Raw genomic sequence first — 16,096 nt, 5'->3', positions numbered from 1 at the left:
ATTTTAATTTTTGATTTTTTTAATTTTTTAAAAAAATTTTAATTAAAATTTAATAAAATTTTTAATATTTTATTTAAATTTTAAATTTTAATATAAATTAAAAATATTTAATTAAATTAAAATAAAAATTATTAATATAATTTTTTTATTTTTTTTAAAATTTAAATAAAATTAAAAAAATATAAAAAAATCTTTAAATTAAATTAAATTTAAATATTTTATATTTATTTATATTAAAAAATTTAATTTTATTTAAAAATTTAATTTTTTAAAAAAATTATAAATTTATTTAAATAATTTAATTAATAAATTAAAATTTTTTTAAAAAAAAAAATTAAAAATTTAAATAAATAATTATAATTATTTAAATATTTTTTTTATATAAATAATTTTTTTTATTAAAAAATTTTAAAATTATAAAAATTTCTAAAATTATAAAAATTTATTAAAATTTTATTTTTTTTAAATTTATTTATATTTAAATAATTTTTATATAATTTTTTTTTTTTAAAAAAATAAAATTAAAATTTTTATTATTTATATTTTTTATTTTTTAAATTTAAATAAATAAATTAAATAAATTAAAAAAATAAATTTAATTTTTTTTTTTTTTTTTTGTTTAAAAAAATAAAAAATTTTAATTTTTAATTTTTTTATAAAATAATATTATTTTATATTAATATTTTTTAAATTTTTTTTTAAAAATTTATTATTTTATTTAAAATTATAATATTTATATAAATATTTTTAAATTATAAAAAAAAAAAAAATAAAAAACAAAATTTTTAAAAATTTAATTTAAATTTAATTATTTAAAATAAATAAATAATAAAAAATTTTAAAATTATTTTTTTATTTACTAAATATTTATAAAAAATATTTAAAAATAAAAAATAATAATTTAAATTAATTTTTTAATATTTATTATATTAATAATAATAATTTTTTTTATAATTTAATTATTAATTTTTTTTTCTTATTTTTTTTTTTTAAAAAATTAATTTTTAAAATAAATTATTTTATAAAATAATTTAATTTAAATAAATTATTAATTTATATATATTTTATAATTTATTAATTTTATAATTAATTTAATTTAAAAAAAAAAAAAATATTTATTATTTTTTTAAAAAAATTTATAATAAAAAAAATTTTATAAATTAAAAAAAATTAAAAATTAAAAAAAAATATAAAAATATAATTTTATTAAAAATTTTTTCTCTTTGCAAGGCATTGGGCAATCACATGACCCAGAACAGAGTTCAACCTTTTTAAAATGGAGGGACAAAGAAGGACATGAAGGACATTTTCAACCTTATGTTTTGCCAGGACTGCTGGTTAATCTATGGGGGAGAGATGTTATGATGAATATGGGGGTATATCTTTATAGTCCAGATAAAAAAATTAGTAATCAATTGTTAGACCAAGGCCTTTTGCCCCATCAGGGGTTGGGGATAAATTCACAAGGGCCTTTACAACCCCTGATCCCTGCAGTTAAGAATGATAGAAAGGTATAGGATGTTTTTAGGAGGGGTCATTGATCGTCCTGCAATCCATGCTGATCCGATAAAATGGAAGTCTGATGATCCAGTATGGGTTGATCAGTGGCCCCTATCAATAGAAAAAATCACGGCCGCCAATCAGCTTGTGCAGGAACAGCTTGCTCTCGGCCATATTACCCCCTCAAATTCACCTTGGAATTCACCTATTTTTGTCATTAAAAAGAAAACAGGTAAATGGAGGCTATTACAAGATTTACGAAAGGTTAATGAAACAATGGAATTGATGGGCCCCCTTCAGCCGGGGTTGCCTACCCCCATGGCCATTCCAAAAGATACTTACAAAATTATTATTGACTTAAAAGACTGCTTTTATACTATTCCCCTTGCCACTAATGACTGTCAAAGATTTGCTTTTAGTGTCCCTTCTACAAATTATAAAGAACCTATGAAAAGATATCAGTGGCAAGTTTTACCTCAGGGAATGGCTAATAGTCCTACTCTCTGTCAGAAATTTGTTGCTCAAGCTTTAAAAACCACTAGGTCCTTGTACTCCCAAGTATATATTATTCATTATATGGATGATATTCTTTTGGCATATGAAGATGAGGAGTTGCTATTAAGAACATTCGCTTATATGCAAACTGCATTACAGGATTATGGTTTGATTATTGCAACAGAAAAGGTGCAACGCTTCCCCCCCTATTCTTATTTGGGGTTTTTTCTGGAAAAAGAATGGTTTCGAGCTCAGAAGATAGAAATTCGTAAAGATAATTTGGTTACCTTGAATGATTTCCAAAAACTGTTAGGAGATATTAATTGGATAAGACCTTACTTGAAGCTAACTACAGGGGAAATGAAGCCTCTTTTTGATATTCTGAAGGGTGATCCTGATCCAACTTCCCCCCGAACTCTGACTCTGGAGGGAAGGCAAGCCTTAGATAAAGTTGAACAGGCCCTGTCTAAACAACAAGCTACTTATTGTGACTATACTCAAGAATGGGGTTTATATATTCTTCCTACTAAACATGCTCCTACAGCAGTCTTATTCCAAGGATTGCCTTTAAGATGGCTTCACTTGCCTGCCTCTCCCTCTCGGGTATTAACCCCCTATTATGATTTGGTTGCTGCCCTAATAGCTCTTGGGCGGTCAGAATCCACTGTATATCTAGGAAGAGACCCACATTTTATATGTGTTCCATTTTCTAAAATTCAGCAGGACTGGCTGTTTCAGTTTAGCGACAATTGGGTTATTGCCTTAGCTGGTTTTAGTGGACGGCTTGATAATCATTATCCCTCAGATAAAATTTTGCAATTTGCTCATTATCACCAATTTCTCTTCCCAAAAATCATTGTTTCTCAGCCCCTTGCCGACGCCCTAACTGTATTTACTGATGGCTCTTCTAATGGAATAGCTAGTTTGATTATACAGGACAATACTACTACCTGGCATACTAATTATAAGTCTGCTCAAGAAGTAGAACTATTTGCCGTTTTTCAGGCTTTATTACAAATTTCTGCTCCATTTAATTTATATTCTGACAGTCAATATATCATAAGAGCCTTAAACACTATTGCGACTGTTCCATTTATTGGTACCCTGAATTCTACTATCCAAACTCTTTTTCGTGATATACAACATTTAATTTGCTCCAGAGTTAATAAATGCTATTTTGGTCATATTCGTGCTCACTCTGGACTTCCTGGACCTTTAGCACGAAGCAATGCTTTGGCTGATGAAGCTACACGTATGATATTTCCTTCACTGGAACAAATGGCAAAAACTTCCCACAGCTTACACCATCAAAACAGCAATAGCTTAAGACTTCAATTTGGCATTACTCGAGAAGCTGCCAGACAGATTGTTAAGCAATGTCAAACATGTCCTCAATTTTTTAGCGTCCCCCACTATGGAGTTAATCCTCGAGGATTGTTGCCAAACGATATATGGCAAATGGATGTTACCCATATTCCTGAATTTGGTAAACAAAAATTTGTTCATGTTACTATTGACACCTTCTCCGGCTTTTTACATGCCTCTCTCCAATCCGGAGAAGCTAGCAAACATTGTATAGCTCATTGCATTAAATGTTTTGCTGTTATGGGAACCCCTAAAACCATAAAAACATACAATGGTCCAGGATACACTGGAAAAAATTTTCAATTATTTTGTACGCAATTGTCTATCTCACATAAAACAGGTATCCCTTATAATCCTCAAGGTCAAGGAATTATTGAACGGGCACATCAAACTCTCAAACATCAATTGCAAAAACTAAAGAAGGGGGAATTGTATCCCAATACCCCCTCCAACTCTCTAAACCATGCTTTATTTGTTCTAAAATTTTTACAATTGGATATAAGTGGCCGTTCAGCAGCACAGCGATTTTGGAACTTTGATGCACAAACAATAAGACCTAAAGTCTTTTGGAAAGACCCACTTGTGGGAAAATGGTATGGACCAGATCCAGTACTAATCTGGGGATGAGGGCATGTTTGTGTTTTCCCACAGGATGCCAAAGTGCTGCGCTGGCTGCCGGAAAGGTTGGTACGCACGGCGGAGACAGTCTCTAGCAAACCAGATGAGGAGATTGACAATTCAAGAGCATGATGAATTACCATCTCGGCAACAACTTCAGGCATTGATGCGAGAGGCACAGAATCGTGTTGCGGTGCAGGGCGATCCGATATCGCCTTTAAGCTTCCTGATAACCTTATTAATTATCTTAAATCAGATTAACACTGCACACTCTGAAGAATATTCAAGTGCTTACTGGGCTTATTTTCCCGATCCTCCCCATCTCCAACCCGTGGGCTGGGAGGGTCGGTCTATTCCCATATACACTAATGATACTGTGGCTTTGGGTGGTTTTTCAGATAAACATATTATTCCTAATCAAGTTAATTTCTCTTATCATGGAGTGTTTGATCGCTTACCTATTTGTCTGTCTAGATATTTTAATTCAACAGGATGTCTTTTTGTTGGGGAGTCCAGATATGCTGATTATGACAATGGTTGGAGCCTGTATATTCCTGGAGTAACGAAAGAGTCTGGAATTCCTCAACGTCGTAATGGAACTGGTCCTTTAGATATTCCTTTCTGCGACTTTGGAACAAGGGGAAGAGTCACTGCTGCACCATGGAAACCGTGTCGAGATGGAACTGCTACGGTTTATAACATATTTGGGACAAATGAGTCATTGTGGGACTGGTCTCCAGACTCGGCCCGAAACCCTGGAGCTCAAGATAATAGGAACTTTGCATCCCGTATTTGGAACTTGGGCGGCTCTAAAGTGTTCCAAACAGAAATCTGGAAACTAGCTGCCGCCCTTGGATGTGAGGGTTCCTACCTTCAGGTGGGATCGAAAGTGAGACACGGTCATTTGTGAAATCTCGCCATGAGATACCCTCGTGCATGTGTGCCTCGCCCTTATGCTTTACTAGTAGGATCTGTAAAAATACAACCTGGGTTACAAAATTATAATGTAACTTGTAACAATTGTACTTTGACTAACTGTGTTAGGGGAATTACTAATCAAACTAGGGTTCTAGTCTTAAGACAGCCTGCTTTTGTTATGGTTCCTGTAAAGATTAATGGGTCTTGGTATGATAAAAGGGGACTTGAACTTTGGAGAGAAGTAGAGGGTGCTTTAATGCGTTATCGCAGAGGAATAGGGTTAATAATTCTGGGATTTGTAGCTTTGGTAACTCTTATTGCTTCCTCGATTACTGCAGCCCTGTCCTTGGCACAATCAGTGCAAACTGCAACTTTTGTTAATAATCTGGCACAAAATGCATCCGTTGCCCTGGGGACTCAAGAAGATATTGACAAAAAGCTAGAGGATCGATTGAATGCCCTTTATGATGTTGTAAAATATTTAGGTGAAGAGGTTCAAAGTATAAAGTTGAGATTACGAGTACAATGTCATGCTGATTTTCGATGGATCTGTGTTACTCCCAAAAAATATAATGGTAGTATAACTGCTTGGGATAAGGTGAAAGCTCATTTAGAAGGTATTTGGCATAATGAAAATATTTCCTTAGATTTGCTGCATCTACATCAGGAAATAATGAACATTGAAAATGCACCCAGACCTGATTTGGATGTTGCAAAAAGAGCTGAGTCTTTTGTTAAAGAACTTTTTCAACATGTACCTACTGTCAATAGTATTTGGTACTTGGGAGCAGCCATGGGAGGACTATTCTTAATAATTTTAACTGTTTTATTTCTTGCACCTTGTTTAATTAAAAAACTGATTGATGATCTATGGATCATAAAGGCTTCCATCTATGGAAATGGTCTGCGGTTAAAGGAACATAAGCGTGCGCCTATATAAAAAGAAAGGGGGAGATGCGGGGAGCTGCCCGTGAGAATGGGGTCCTTTGTCCAAAGGACAGAGCTCTGGGAGCTGCCTCAGTCCTTGAGGGTTTGCTTGCAAACATAGCTCTCTGTCCCGCCACCCCAGAGATTAGGCGCTTATTTACTGCAGGCACCTGGAGTTCTGTGCAAACTTCTCACGCACAGAGAAATGTTATCTGGTGTAAGAAATAATAACAGGGCGCCATTCCCATGCTCTCAAGATTTCTTGTGACTGTTTGTAAGATGTATAGGCCAACCAAGAAAAAATGTCAACTGTCTTGTCTTTCTCACGCTTTTCTGTATAAATATGAGATGTTGAATAAAGTTGGTGTCAGACTGCGTCCCTTCGTGGTGACGTGTCTGAACCTCTCGACCCCATCTTTGTAGTCTCTTGCTTTAGTTTCATTCTTAGCCCCGCCGTGCACATTCTCGGGACCTGATCGACTTTGCCGGCTGGCTCCGGCACTAACCAGTCCATCCTAAAGGAGATCAGTCCTGGGTGTTCATTAGAGGGTCTGATGTTGAAGCTGAAACTCCAATACTTTGGCCACCTGATGAGAAGAATTGACTCATTTGAAAAGATGCTGGGAAAGATTGAGGGCAGGGAGAAGAAGTGGATGAGAGAGGATGAGATGATTGGATGGCATCATAGACTCGATGGCCATGAAATTGTGTGGGCCCCAGGAGTTGGTGATGGACAGGGAGGCCTGGTGTGCTGCAGTTCATGGTGTTGTAAAGAGTCGGACATGACTAAGCAACTGAACTGAACTGAACTGAACTGAACTGAATTGTTTGGTGGTTTTCCCCATTTTCTTCAATTTAAGTGTGAATTTGGCAATAAGGAGTTCATGATCTGTGCCACAGTCAGCTATCGGTCTTGTTTTTGTTGACTGTATAGAGCTTCTTCATCTTTGGCTACAAAGAACATAAGCAATCTGATTTCAGTGTTGGCCATCTGGGGATGTCCATGTCTCTGGTGTTTTTGAAGAGGGTGTTTGCTAAGACCAGTGCGTTCTCTTGGCAAAACTCTATTAGTGTTTAGATTATGTTATATAGCATGCTGCTGCTGCTGCTAAGTCGCTTCAGTTGTGTCTGACTCTGTGTGACCCCATAGAAGGCAGCCCACCAGGCTCCCCCGTCTCTGGGATTCTCCAGGCAAGAATACTGGAGTGGTTGCCATGTCCTTCTCCAATGCATAACATGAAAAGTCAAAGGGAAGTCGCTCAGTCGTGTCCAACTCTTAGCGACCTCATGGACTGCAGCCTACCAGGCTCCTCCATCCATGGGATTTTCCAGGCAAGAATACTGGAGTGGGGTGCTGTAGCATAAGATACTTTAAAAAGTAGAGACGATCCAAGTGGACATTACCTAATCACATAAGTCTTTAACATGTAGTCTTCTCCTGTTGGTAGGAGAAGAGGTAATCAGAGAGATTAGAAACAAAGAATACAGGGCACCATTGCTGGCCCAAAGATGGAGCAGGGTGGTTATCCAGAGCCCATATGAGTGCTGAAGAAAAATATATTCACATATTTACACGTGGGGAGGACAGTGTGGCTTATACATGATTTAAATTAAACTTTATGCTAAATACAATAACCTATTTGTGGACTATCAAGCATACATTTACATCTGTGTGCTCTGTGTACAATCATTAAAGGGATACATTTAAAAATCAAATTGGAATAACTTGTGCAGGAATTCAAAACTGAGCTTGGTGGCCATTGTAGATGTGATTTCAGGCATGTTTCTAGATCACTGAGAACTTGAATCTTCTGAACTTAATCACACTCAAGGATGCCACTATCCATTCCCAAAACAGTGTTTGCTATAGTAGCAATGGGAAGTTGTAAACTTATGGTCTCAAAGATCCCATTGTAAATACGCAATGGTTTCAGACTCCAAACAATCCTTTAAAAAGCACTTTTACTTCTTTCCAACTCCAGTCTTAATTCTTAACAAATACTACAGGTAATTTTGTGGGTTTTGCCTATATTGAGGGTTTTGCCACCCGCCCCCCCCCCCCCACCGCCGCCCCATTTTGGAGTCCAGTGGAGCACAATTCAAATGCTTCTTGTATGTGTATCTTCAGGGTGCTAGTCCTCATTTGGCTCAAATCAAATTCTTCTTATCCTATGACAAACTGCTGTTTATTCTTGGGAGTATTACTAAGCCCTTTGAGCCTTTTCCCCCCTTCATCTTGTTGTACACAGAGCACATCACCTGTACACCCTGAGCTGGGATCTAACCTGAAGAATTTTGAGCTAATAAATGTGTGTTGTTTTAAACAGTAAGTACAGGGTAATTTGTTTACAGTAGAAAATAAAGAGGCCAGTTTTTAGAAAAAGGGATGGAATGTAGCCTGTAGAATCCTATCTTTCACAGGAATCCAAACTCCTTTTACAAATGAGAAGCATGTGAACCACAGGTGAAAAGAAGGAGCCTTAGCACATTTCTAGAAGAAAGGTATCAGGAAGGCTATATTCTAGCCTACATTACCAGAAATTTCTTCTGGAAATCCTTCTTTTCATCCTTGAAGGAGTGCTCCATGAAGACTGCAATGGCTTCCTTCACACAGGCTGCGTGCACCTCCAGCAGCTCCTGGAGCGTGTCTGTGGGGAGGCTCAGTCGCTTGGTCATCTGCTCACTGTAGTGGCCAGCTGCCTTCTGTACGGCTGCTGAGTTCTCTAGCTGGGCCAGAGTTGTCACCGCGTTCTCCAGACAAGGAACTGATCCACTGTTGATGGCATTTATGTAGGCTTCCACCAGAGTCCCCAACCCTGAATGACACATTATATTTTTAAAATAAACAGAACATTCTCCCTCATTTTATGAACTTTAGATCAATACTGTTAAAATTACTAAAGTTTTATTGAATTTGAGGTTCTCTTTCTTCTCCTCACCTTCATCCTTATCCTCATCATTGTATCCTCCACCTTCTATAACTTTCTTATACTAACATCACTGTGTCTCCCATTCACTCTATTTTATAGTTCTCATTTCATCACAATACAGTATTAACTGAATCATCTCAAACAGTATGTTCAAAGTTCTCCTGTGACACTTTTCCCATTGTAATAAAATACAAAGAACTTATATATATATATATATATATATGTGAGTAAACTGCATATTTTGTGAGCACTATTTCCAAATGAAAATGTAGTGCCACATGCAAAAATGTCATCAAGAATTTCCAGACCATGATACAAACTTTAAAGCAAGCAGCCCCATCTCAGCACAGGGCACTATGTGACTGCCCCATTGACATGGGCATGAAGCCAGCACTACATAAGATTATATTTAGACTTCTTTCTCAGACTCTCAAGAGTTTACATGGATTCTTGACCTACTACTTATTATTGATTCATGTAAATTCACAGAATACCTTGTGTATCCTCACTAGAAACACTTATCCACTCAATGATTCATCACCATGAATATGTCTATCCTTAACATATCTATAATGTAATACTGGGTTGGCCAAAATGTTTGTTTGCATTTTTCCATAATATTTTACTGAAAAACTCCTTTCTGGGGCACCAGGTTATAATCCTGTTCAACTTTCTTCTTTTGCTTCTAAGTAGGCATTGTATCCTCCAGAAACAAAGAAAATTCCTTCTGAAATACTGTTCATCAAAAGCTCTGAAAGGTGCTTAAGCTCAGACTAACAGTAATTGACAGATGCCTCTTCATTTTAGAACAAGAAAACTTCCTTCTTTTTCTCCATGAAATCCTATCAGGGAAAGGGGAGAAATCCAATGGAAAGAAGCTGTTAGAAGGGAAGGTCCAGCTGTGATTCTTTTGGAGGAAGTCTGATAATATAGGATTGAGACACAGAATAACAGACACGGAGTCAGGAGTCTAGTTTTAGTCCAAGTTCTGACCACCTCTATGTGTGACTTGTGGGAAGTCCCTTAAATCCAGTGGACTCAACCTCAACATCTGTTCAGTAAAGGGGTTGGCAGGCATGAACCCTACGTGGTTCCTTTATCAGCAGTAGAACAAATTGTGATCCATCCACCAACAATGAAAAATGAAAAGTTTAATTGTGATGGGAAACAGGGATTCCTCTGCACACTGGGTGCTATGGATTAAAACACATACATAGCGAATCAACTGCCCATTAATGAGTTAAGTACACACTGATCGGAGTTTTGAACTCTTCATGAATTCTCGATTCCCTGAGAGCTGGAGTGTGTGAAAATATAGAAACAGAATTTTTTGTTTGTACTTATAAATTAAAATCAGGCTTGCTTTCTCAAAATGAACTAAGAGATTTTTGTAACTTGTAAGATGGTCAAGGGAGACTGAAAGTCAAACTTTCATTGAAGCTGCCAATGGTAAGTAGAACTGCGATCTCCAAACATTCTCTCCCCTGGTGTCTACACTCTGCATAGTCTGTATACTTGTGAATATGACAAATATAGATGCTGTGTTTAGACTATGTTATATGGCACAGGCTAAGTTAAGAAATGGAGATGACCCAAGTGAGCATTACCTAATCACACAAGCCCTTCACATGTAGTCTTCTCCGTTGCTGGAAGAAGAGGTAATCAGAAAGATTAGAAACTGAAGAAAGAAACAGTGCACCATGGCTGTTGAAGAGGTAGGGGTGTTCCCCAGAGTCTTCATGTGAGTACCAAGCCCACTTGACCTTGTTTTCGGCTATGGTACACTGAGCAGATACCCGTGGACCCTGAGTGGGAATGTGACCTGAGGAACGATAAACTATTAGACGTGTGTTTCAACTTGCCAAGCTCAGGGTAATTTGCTTTACTACAACAGAAAATAAAAAGCCCAACTTTTAGAAAATGGATGGACTGTATAGCTTGTAGAGCCATATCACCCACTAGAATCTAGTCTTATTTTATGATAAGAAGCACAGGAACATGGGGCAAAAGTGGGGTGGCTAGGCATCATTCTGGAATAAAGGAATCAGGAAGGATATATTCTAGGTCACATTACTGAGAGCTTTTTCTGAAATATCTGCTTGTCATCCTTGAAGGAGTCCCTCAAGAAGATGACAATGCCTTCCCTCTCACAGGCTTCATGAACCTCCAGCAGCTCCTGGAGCGTATCTGTGTGGAGGCTCAGTCGCTGGGTCATCGGTTCACTGTAGTGATCAACTGCCATCTGCACGGCTGCTGAGTTCTCATGCTAAGCCAGAGTTTTTACTGCGTTCTCCAAACAGGGAACTCCTCCACTGTTGACGGCATCTATGTAGGCCTCCACCAGAGTTCCCAACACTGAAAGATACATGATATTTAGAAATGGGAGAGAATTCTCACCTGATTTTTTAAAACAGCTTTACAGATCAGCATTCTAGAAATCATAAAATTTTTTGAAGTTAAAGATTTATTTTCTTCTATTTATCCTTCTCCTCATTTCCTTCATTCTTGTATCCTCATCCTTTTATTGTATGAATCCACTTTTTTAAAATATAATCACTGTGTCTCCTATGCACTCTATCTTTTATGTTTTTCCAACTCATCACATTACAATATTGAACAAATCATCTCAAACAATATGCTCAAGGGTCTCCCAGAACACTTTTCCCATTGCAATAAAATAAGAAGAACTTATGGCACTTGTAAGTAATTTACATAATTTGTAAATTAAAACATCTTGATGAAAATGTCATCAGAATTTCAGGACAGTGACACAAAACATGAAAATAAGAAGGACTCATCTCAGAACAGGACACAGTGTGACTGCCCAGGCGGCATGTTCATGAGGCCAACCCTGTATATAAGACGTATTTGTATTTGTTTCTCAGTCTCTCGGTAAAACTACATGGATTCATGGACTACTATTTATTTTCTTCTTAGTGTAAATTCACAAAATACTTTGCATATCCTCACTCAAAACACCTAACACATCAGACATCTCATCACCATGAAGATTTCTATCTTTAACTTATATCATTATTGTAATAGTTTCAAGAGATTTGATAGACTGCAAAAAAACCATGTACATAGGCTTCTTTTAGTGAAGAAACATGCATTTCCATATGTGGCATGAGCATCCATTTTCCAAGTTACATGGAGAAGAAAATACAATTACTGAGAATCCCAGAGTGCAATCACAAGTTCATCACACACACTGAATCACAGAGACACATGCTCTAGTGCAAGAGACTCACCTCCCCACTTGACAATGATTCCTTCTCTTAAGGTCTTGGGTTTTGCATGGGTAAGATATATGAACAGAAATCCTCTGATTTCTTCTGGAAATTCTCATCCAGTTGGTTATCTAGCACTTCCTCAATATGGAGTAATAGCTTTTTGTCACTTGAAGGCCAGTCAAAGGCAAAGCATTTTCTTTTTGGAAAAAACTTCCTGATATTCTTTCTGGGCATGTTGGAGTTCTGAATTCTGGGATCTTCGCCAATAGTAGTGAGAAACAAGCAACCGTGGAATGGACAAATTTCAGGTGAGGAGGCTCAAGTGTTTCATTTCTGGGATCTTTGCATTTTGGTATCTCTTGTGTCTATAAATCTTTACTAATCAAATCATGCAAGTCAATCTTATGCTAATCTACTCAGGAAATGGAAAATCGCTTCCGTATTTTTTTTTTTCCTTGCACAGAGCTGAGAGTGCAGGGCTTCCCAAGTGGTTCAGTGGTAAAGAATCTGCCTCCTAATGCAGGAGACCAGGGTGTGATCCCTGGGTCTGGAAGATTCCCAGGAGAGGGAAATGGCAACCCACTCCAGTTCTTGCCTGGGAAATCCCATGAAGAGAAGAACCTGGTGGGCTGTAATCCATAGGGTCACAAAAGACTAGGACATGACTGAGTGACTAACAACAACAAGAGTGATGAAAGTACTTCTGAGGAGGCAGGGAAGGCATCCATTCCAAGTGAAGAAACTTCTGATTACTTTCCTTAACATTCCATGCTGTGTAGTGAATCAACTGCTTATTAGATGTTTTTTGAGTAATAGATTTATCCAAGAAATTGTCAGAAATATTTTTCTGATATTGCAGTTCCCATGTTAGAAATGACATGTGTGCTCTAAAGTAATGTAATCATAGAAATAAAGATATTTATGATATTTCTGGGAAGATAACCTATGGAGACAAATGATTCTCAGGACATAAAGAAAATCTTTATAAATCAGGGTAAAAGTGTACACATACTATCAAGAGATCACTTTAGCATATACCATCCCATAGTAAAGATAGCCTAAATGAAACTTGGAGACCTCATCCATCTCCTGTATCATTTTATATTATGTCTTACAGCATCATAGAAGATGGTTCTGGGCATATCTATCATTAAGTAGTTATTGAAAGAGTGAATAAATGATTAAATATGCAAAATTAATAATGCTTTTAGGTACCAGCAATTATCCTCTCTGCTAAAATAATCTGAGTAACTAGCTTTTTATTTTAACATGACATACATACATGTAAGTTCAAGAATGAAGAGTGTGATGTTACGAGAAAGAGCATTTAGGAACCAGACAGTTCTTACTGGAAGGACATAGCAATTAGTTTCCCTGAACTCTTTAGTGCATAAACAGCCTGTCTATGAAGGAGTTACCTGTGTAGGCTAAGAACATACATTGTGTGAAATGTATGTCAAAAATTAGTCCTATTGTTTACCTTATGATTCTGTATTTACCAATTTCTAAACTGATAGATTATCTTACTCAAATAGGAGAGGAGAAGCACTCAGTATATAATACACATATGTCAGCCTTTCTTTTTCTTGGTACCCATTTCTCTAATATTGGATTCTAAACTTCCTCTGTGAGCTTATGCTCTGGTCACTGGGGTTTCCAAGTAACAGCAATGATAAAGGTAAAGCTACATTTCATTCACCAAGCACCATTAGCATGGCCTCAATCCAGCCCCAAATCAAGATTGACACCATTCATTCAATTCAAGCCCCAAATCATCATTGACATCTGAGCTGAATGTCAGAGCTCTTTTTTTAAAAATTAATTAATTTTACATTACAATATTGTATTGGTTTGCCATACATTGACTTGAATCCGCCATGAGTGTACATGTGCTACCCAACCTGAACCCCCCTCCCTTCTCCCTCCCCATCCCATCCCTCTGGGTCATTCCAGTGCACCAGCCCCAAACACCCTGTATCATGCGTCAAACCTGGACTGGTGATTCGTTTCACAAATGATATTTTACATGTTTCAATGCCGTTCTCCCATATCATCCCACCCTCGCCCTCTCCCACAGAGTCCAAAAGACTGTTCACTACATCTATGTCTCTTTTGCTGTCTTGTATACAGGGTTATCGTACCTTCTTTCTAAACTCCATATATATGCGTTAGTATACTGTGTTGGTGTTTTTCTTTCTGGCTTACTTCACTCTGTATAATAGGCTCCAGTTTCATCTACCTCATTAGAACTGATTCAAATGTATTCTTTTTAATGGCTGAGTAATATTCCATTGTGTATATGTACGACAGCTTTCTTATCCATTCATCTCCTGATGGACATCTAGGTTGCTTCCATGTCCTGGCTATTATAAACAGTGCTGTGATGAACATTAGGGTACATGTGTCTCTTTCGATTCTGGTTTCCTCAGTGTGTATGCCCAGCAGTGGGATTGCTGGGTCATATGGCACTTCTATTTCCAGTTTTTTAAGGAATCTCCACACTGTTCTCCATAGTGGCTGTATTAGTTTGCATTTCCCCAACAGTGTAAGAGAATTTCCTTTTCTCCACACCCTCTCCAGCATTTATTGCTTGTAGACTTTTGGATAGCATCCATTCTGACTGGCATGAAATGGTACCTCGTTCTGGTTTTGCTTTGCATTTCTGTGACAATGAGTGATGTTGAACATCATTTCATGTGTTTGTTAGCCATCTGTATGTCTTCTTTGGAGAAATGTCTGTCTAGTTCTTTGGCCCATTTTTTGATTGGATCGTTTATTTTTCCGGAATTGAGCTGCAGGAGTTGCTTGTATGTTTTTGAGATTAATTCTTTATCAGTTGCTTCATTTGCTATTATTTTCTCCTATTCTGATGGCTGTCTTTTCACCTTGCTTATAGTTTCCTTTGTTGTGCAGAAGCTTTTAATTAGGTCCCATTTATTTATTTTTGTTTTTATTTCCAGTATTCTGGGAGGTGGGTCATAGAGAATCCTGCTGTGATGTATGTCAGAGAGTGTTTTGCCTATGTTCTCCTCTAGGAGTTTTATAGTTTCTGGTCTTACATTGAGATTTTTAATCCATTTTGAGTTTATTTTTGTGCATGGTGTTAGAAAGTGTTCTAGTTTCATTCTTTTACAAGTGGTTGACCAGTTTTCCCAGCACCGCTTGTTAAAGAGATTGTCTTTACTCCATTGTACATTCTTACCTCCTTTGTCAAAGATAAGGTGTCCATAGGTGTGTGGATTTATCTCTGGGCTTTCTATTTTGTTTCATTGATCTATATTTCTGTCTTTGTGCCAATACCATACTGTCTTGATGACTGTGGCTTTGTAGTAGAGTGTGAAGTCAGGCAGGTTGATTCCTCCAGTTCCATTCTTCTTTCTCAAGATTGCTTTGGCTATTCAAGTTTTTTTTTTTTTTTTTTTAATTCCCATACAAATTGTGAAATTATTTGTTCTAGCTCTGTGAAAAATACCATTGGTAGCTTGATAGGGATTGTTTGAATCTATAGATTGCTTTGGGTAGTATACCTATTTTTGCTATACTGATTCTTCCAATCCATGAACACGGTATATTTATCCATCTATTTGTGTCCTCTTTGATTTCTTTCACCAGTGTTTAAGAGTTTTCTATATATAGGTCTTTTGATTCTTTATAGTATAGTATAGTATAGTGAAGTCGCCCAGTTGTGTCCAACTCTTTGCGACCCCGTGGACTGTAGCCTACCAGGCTTCTCTGTCCATGTTTCTCTAAGTAGATATATTCCTAAGTATTTTATTCTTTTCGTTGCAATGGTGAATGGAATTATTTCCTTAATTTCTCTTTCTGTTTTCTCATTGTTAGTGTATAGGAATGCAAGGGATATCTCTGTGTTAATTTTATATCCTGCAACTTTGTTATATTCACTGATTAGCTCTAGTAATTTTCTGGTGGAGTCTTTAGGGTTTTCTATGCAGAGGATCAAAAAGCAAGAGAATTCCAGAAAAACATCTATTTCTGCTTTATTGACTATGCCAAATCCTTTGACTGTGTGGATCACAATAAACGGTGGAAAATTCTGAAAGAGATGGGAATGCCAGACCACCTGACCTGCCTCTTGAGAAACCTATATGC

General features: G+C 36.7%; 1 pseudogene; it reads right to left on the bottom strand.

Moving 5' to 3' along the window:
• Positions 1 to 972: 972 nt before the first annotated feature.
• The window catches only part of LOC132344967 (guanylate-binding protein 4-like), a 28,119-nt pseudogene continuing 12,995 nt past the window's right edge, over positions 973 to 16,096 (bottom strand).

Source organism: Bos taurus, chromosome 3, assembly GCF_002263795.3.
Source record: "Bos taurus isolate L1 Dominette 01449 registration number 42190680 breed Hereford chromosome 3, ARS-UCD2.0, whole genome shotgun sequence".
Classification (NCBI taxonomy): domain Eukaryota; kingdom Metazoa; phylum Chordata; class Mammalia; order Artiodactyla; family Bovidae; genus Bos; species Bos taurus.
This window is presented reverse-complemented; position numbering and strand designations above follow the sequence as displayed.